Source organism: Haplochromis burtoni, unplaced genomic scaffold (genome assembly GCF_018398535.1).
Source record: "Haplochromis burtoni strain Fernald_Lab_line unplaced genomic scaffold, NCSU_Asbu1 Contig_346, whole genome shotgun sequence".
Taxonomy (NCBI): domain Eukaryota; kingdom Metazoa; phylum Chordata; class Actinopteri; order Cichliformes; family Cichlidae; genus Haplochromis; species Haplochromis burtoni.
The window spans coordinates 480,835-486,834 of NW_024582707.1; positions in this window are offsets into that span (position 1 = coordinate 480,835).

Below are 6,000 nucleotides of genomic sequence, written 5' to 3' on the forward strand. Positions count from 1 at the left end.
GAGATTAGTTCATACATGAAACTAAGTATTGCCTAAACAAATAATGTATAGATTTCACCAATCACTTAACTGACTACTCAGCCTAGATTTAATAATGGATTCCCTCATCATTGTTATTTTTTTTATTCATTTTTTAATACTAACATACTTCCATGAGAATCATTCAGTTTGTTAGCATTTTCCTGGTTTGGGTTTATCTGGTAGCAGCATCTGAATGCTGACAGCTCTCTGATATAGATGCTGACACTGCTGAATTTGCAGCAGCATGTTAGTTATTCTTGCTGAGAAAATGGCCAAACAATACAGGAAGAATAACAAACATATGAATAGTCTATAGATATGAACGAATTCTAATGTATATTATTTGAACTTCCCAAAATAACCCAGGTGTATAACATCTTCAAAAAACAAGTGAGCATCTGTTGGATGTACAGTAGTGTCTGCTTCATGAAACCCACATAGATGAATAAATCCCCAACATTAACATGCTCATTCATTCTAAAATCGCTGATAGGTTCCAACCTGAAGCCTCCCAACTGTCTGAACTGACTCGTCACCAAAGGGTGATCAATGGAAAGTGCTTCACATTTCTTACAGTGATTCATGCCTGTGTCCACAACACATGGCTTCAGGTGTTGTTAAACCACTGCAAAGTAAATCACCAGCTCAAGGAGCTCTGGCACTAATTGCATTTATAAACCACCAGTGCTGTGTGGTCCAGCAGTAGCACGCTGAGCATGACATTCTGCATGTATGCACTTTTCCACAGAGCAAAGTGCATACAATGTCCTCTTAGCCAGTTTATGTGACCATGTTCACCATCATATTCTGCTTCATCTAATGCTGTTCTGCTCAAACTCTGTAGATGCTTTCCTCATCCTTCTGTCAAACTAAAACTGTATTTTCTTCTGGTACTAGGATACAAGTATGAAACTCAAGTTAAGGGTATGATCTTAAAAGCAATAAGTAGTTTGAATATCATTCACCAGTATGATGAACACACACATGTATGCAACTGGATTGAAAACATTAACAAGCAGAAGCAACAATAAACGTTACATATTAGGTCACTCTTATATCTGGTTCTGGCCTTCTGTAGGTATACATAATCGCTGTCATGCATTTAAGACAAAAGCACATACTGAGGTGGGTGATCAGTCTTATTGTACAGCAGCGGTGGAGTTGTCTGCAAAAATCAATGGGAAATTTAAATGTCAGACAAGTCTTTAATGTCAGTATAAGTAAAATGTCAAGAAACCTACTTTCACTCGCTCGAACAAAAATGGATGCATAGAGACAAACGCACATACCCATTTACAAGCACATCATGCCTTTTCTTTTATATTTAGGCTACTTCTCATTTCTCTTATAAATCTATTCTGTACATTCAATACAATAGACATTGATTGTCATTCTTAATTAGTCACGCTATCTTTAAATGCTTGCAAAACATAATACATATTATGATGGGCCATAGACTGGATATGAAAGAAAGACTCCAGGTCTTTAAAGCTGCAAAAATTGCAAAGCGTCTTAAACTTGCATTTGTTCCAATGGAAAATTGGGAGCAATCCTACACAAACCATGACAAAAATACTCATTTCTCACTGGATTTTAGTCATCCATCTATCTATTCGCTTCTGCATATCCAATTCAGGTTACTGGGGAACTTATCCCAGCTGCCATCCACAGGGCGAGAGGTTGGACAGGTTGGCAGTAGCGCTAATACAGAGAGACAGACAACCATTAATGCTCATGGGCAATTTAGATTCACACATTAACCTAACCCCACTAACTGCATGGGGAGAACATGCAAACCCTTCACAGAAAAGTCCCAGGCAATTTCTGAATTCAAACCCAGGACCTGCTTGCCATTAAGCAGTGCTAACCACTGTATCACTGGAGTCGGTAAGCATTTTCCTGATGAGTTTGTGGTTTTGAAAGCTAATTCCAACTCTTCTTCAAAACTGGATAATACTTATTTGTAAACTATGGTCACATTTGGAGTCTACTTTAAATAGCAGAGTTACTTTGCGGTTGAAGAGTTGCTACTACAGTGGGGCAAAAAAGTATTTAGTCAGCCACCGATTGTGCAAGTTCCCCCACCTAAAATGATGACAGAGGTCAGTAATTTGCACCAGAGGTACACTTCAACTGTGAGAGACAGAATGTGAAAAAAAAATCCATGAATCCACATGGTAGGATTTGTAAAGAATTTATTCGTAAATCAGGGTGGAAAATAAGTATTTGGTCAATAACAAAAATACAACTCAATACTTTGTAACATAACCTTTGTTGGCAATAACAGAGGTCAAACGTTTACTATAGGTCTTTACCAGGTTTGCACACACAGTAGCTGGTATTTTGGCCCATTCCTCCATGCAGATCTTCTCGAGAGCAGTGATGTTTTGGGGCTGTCGCCGAGCAACACGGACTTTCAACTCCCGCCACAGATTTTCTATGGGGTTGAGGTCTGGAGACTGGCTAGGCCACTCCAGGACTTTCAAATGCTTCTTACGGAGCCACTCCTTTGTTGCCCGGGCGGTGTGTTTTGGATCATTGTCATGTTGGAAGACCCAGCCTCGTTTCATCTTCAAAGTTCTCACTGATGGAAGGAGGTTTTGGCTCAAAATCTCACGATACATGGCCCCATTCATTCTGTCCTTAACACGGATCAGTCGTCCTGTCCCCTTGGCAGAAAAACAGCCCCATAGCATGATGTTTCCACCCCCATGCTTCACAGTAGGTATGGTGTTCTTGGGATGCAACTCAGTATTCTTCTTCCTCCAAACACGACGAGTTGAGTTTATACCAAAAAGTTCTACTTTGGTTTCATCTGACCACATGACATTCTCCCAATCCTCTGCTGTATCATCCATGTGCTCTCTGGCAAACTTCAGACGGGCCTGGACATGCACTGGCTTCAGCAGCGGAACACGTCTGGCACTGCGGGATTTGATTCCCTGCCGTTGTAGTGTGTTACTGATGGTGACCTTTGTTACTTTGGTCCCAGCTCTCTGCAGGTCATTCACCAGGTCCCCCCGTGTGGTTCTGGGATCTTTGCTCACCGTTCTCATCATCATTTTGACCCCACGGGATGAGATCTGAATTGGTAGATGTCATTCAATGTCCTCCATCGAGAGTGTCGCCAGACACACAACGCAACCGACCATCGAGTGTCCGGCAGCAAACGTCTCCACAGGACAATCGGGCTCTCCCAAGCCCAGGAAGGTGTGAATCTCATTACGGGACCAGTTGATCAAATCCATAATTCTTTAGGTTTTAGAGAACAAGGCTGAGAAACTCTTTGAGGGTGAGAGTTAGACGAGACTAGACAAAGACATAGAAGCAGCAGCAGGGAAGATAAGGGAGGGAGAGCGTGAAATATGCGTCCACATCATGGTTCATCTATATAAATGGTTTTTTTTTTGTTTCTAATGTTTTAGGAAATCAATACCTGATCGGTGAAGTTCTCTTTTAACCATAGAGTTTAGTGGCTGCATGGCCTGTTTCCCTCAAACTTTACATTTTTAGCTTTAATACTGGTAGCCCTAAAGCAATATTACAAATGACAGTGGAGCTCTTTAGTATCACAAGGTAAAGTGACCACATTATGGTTCCTTAACTTTACACTTTCAGTATTGACTATTCCCTTATCCTCACTTTTCTTCTGCTCATTCTCTCTCATTCGCACATTCGTCTTTCCCCAATTTTAACACAGTTCAGGCTAGTTTTAATGAACCATTTAAGACCTTTACCACTTCTTCATTGAGGACTCTTCTTGCTCCTCTTTTCACCTGATATTTCCTTTATACCTTTTCCCCTACACTTAGCCTGCTTCATCCTGTCCCTCCATCTCAGCCATGTTGCTCACTCTTCTCTCAATCTCAGTTTTCTTCTTCATCTTCTCATCGTGGCTGGTTAGCACTATCCCCATCAGTGTTGGTCAAGTTACTTAAAAAAAGTAATCAGTAACTGATTACTGATTACTTCCCCAAAAAGTAATCCTGTTACTTTACTGATTACTTATTTTCAAAAGTAATTAATTAATTAGTTACTTAGTTACTTTTTAAAAACACAATTTACAACCTGATTAGATGATAAAGTGATAGATCTTTCAGCCCAGTTCTACTTTTTCTACATAATCCATCATACAAAATGTAATCAAATGGAAAAGTCTCTTTTTAAAACTTGTTTTATTAGTTTTAATCTTTTAACTTTATGCATCAAGCAAAAATTTAATTATATGCAACATTCTCTGACTGGAAGAAATTTGTTTAATATTTAAACCTGTTTTCTGCACATTCCAGCACATAAAATATTTTTTTTGTGTGTGTTTACACTCAGTCTTTCAAATAGATGCAAGTAAAACACAGCAGAAAATAAATAACATCAAAGACTAGCGGTCCTGTTGCTCTATTTTCACCTGTAAAGCAGGAGTGGAGCAGGCGGAGGTTTACCCTGGTGCAGGTGTGGCGCAGCTGTCAGTGGAAGAATCCGCAAGTTTCTCTGTGAGTTTCCCATTACGTCGTAGCGCACTCGGTGTTTGCTCGGAAGTTTAGGGGTTTTTCTTCGGTGTAAAAAGAAGTTTTCTTCCCACGCACAACGGACGCTAATGTTTTTGTCACTTTTTACGGAAAGGTCAGTACTTCCACGCTTTAAACGCTGCATGCTCAAACTCTCTCCCGCACTCAATATATGATCCATTGTTGATCTGCACACAGCTGTTGTCACCAACGTCGCACTCGCTTACGTCATTGTCATGAGACATTCTCGCAAAAAAATCACGGTTTTAGTAACGCAGTAACGCAGCGTTCCTACGGGAAAGTAACGGTAATCTAATTACCATTTTTGCAATAGTAATCCCTTACTTTAGTCGTTACTTGAAAAAAGTAATCAGATTACAGTAACGCGTAACACGTTACTGCCCATCTCTGATCCCCATCGATGACAACATATTCTGGCAATGAGTAATTTCACACCATGCAGTGGTGTTAAAACTTTCAATGTGCCTATGTGTACGTATTGAACAAGAAAAGAGGTCTTGAGTCACTGGCAGGGAAAGTGTTAAGGATATAATCTATTTTCTAGTGGTCACTGCTGGCTGGGTCCCCAGGGAAACCGCTGCAGGAGACAGGTGGAGTGACAGGACAAAAGGAGGAAGCAGTCACTGAAAGATTGTGTGCGCAACAGAGAGCCAGAGAGAGTGCATGTGAACGTAGTAGAGGTATATCTAGTTCTCGTTTAAGATGAGTGAAACTTTTTCTTCTTGTTATGCTGCCTTTTTCTGTCAAACACGCACAGGCTCACACCCACAGGATAGGATAAACACGCTCTCTCTCTCTCTCTCTCTCTACTTCCAATAACCAGACACAGGCTTCATGCATTATGGATGAATGTGGATGATGGTAAAGAATAGACAGTTTGAGTGTTTGTGTGCGTGCCCACGTCTGTGTGCTGGGCAGTGCAGCGTGACAGACTGCTTGTAGACTTGTGGTTTAAATCCTCTTTTAGACAGGTACATGGCTTAGATCGATTCCTGAGATATATAAGAGATGTGTGTGCTCAAGCACATCTTCATTTTTCCCTTCATGTCCATCTGCCTGCTGATAAATATGTGTCTGCATGTTTGTTCATCTGAGTGGTATAATTTATTCCATCAGGCATTACAGGAGGAGAGCTAATTTCAGGTGTGAAAAGCTCTCACACATATGAAATTTAAAGCTCACACTGATTATACCATTTTTGTGAGCCAATTTTGTTGTTGTTGTTGTTTTGTTTTTTTAATTAGATGTGAACTTTGCAGTCCATGCATACAACTGATGAGCCATTCTAAAAGTAACTACGGAAAAGCAAAACCCACGCAGAGTAAAACTGGCCACCAGTAACTACAAAAACTAACAAGCAGGTGCAATGTGTATTTCTGCATGATCAGATGAAGTTAGTCTGCCTGACATTTCAGCAGCAGAACGGCATACAGTATGTTGGTATTAAAACACT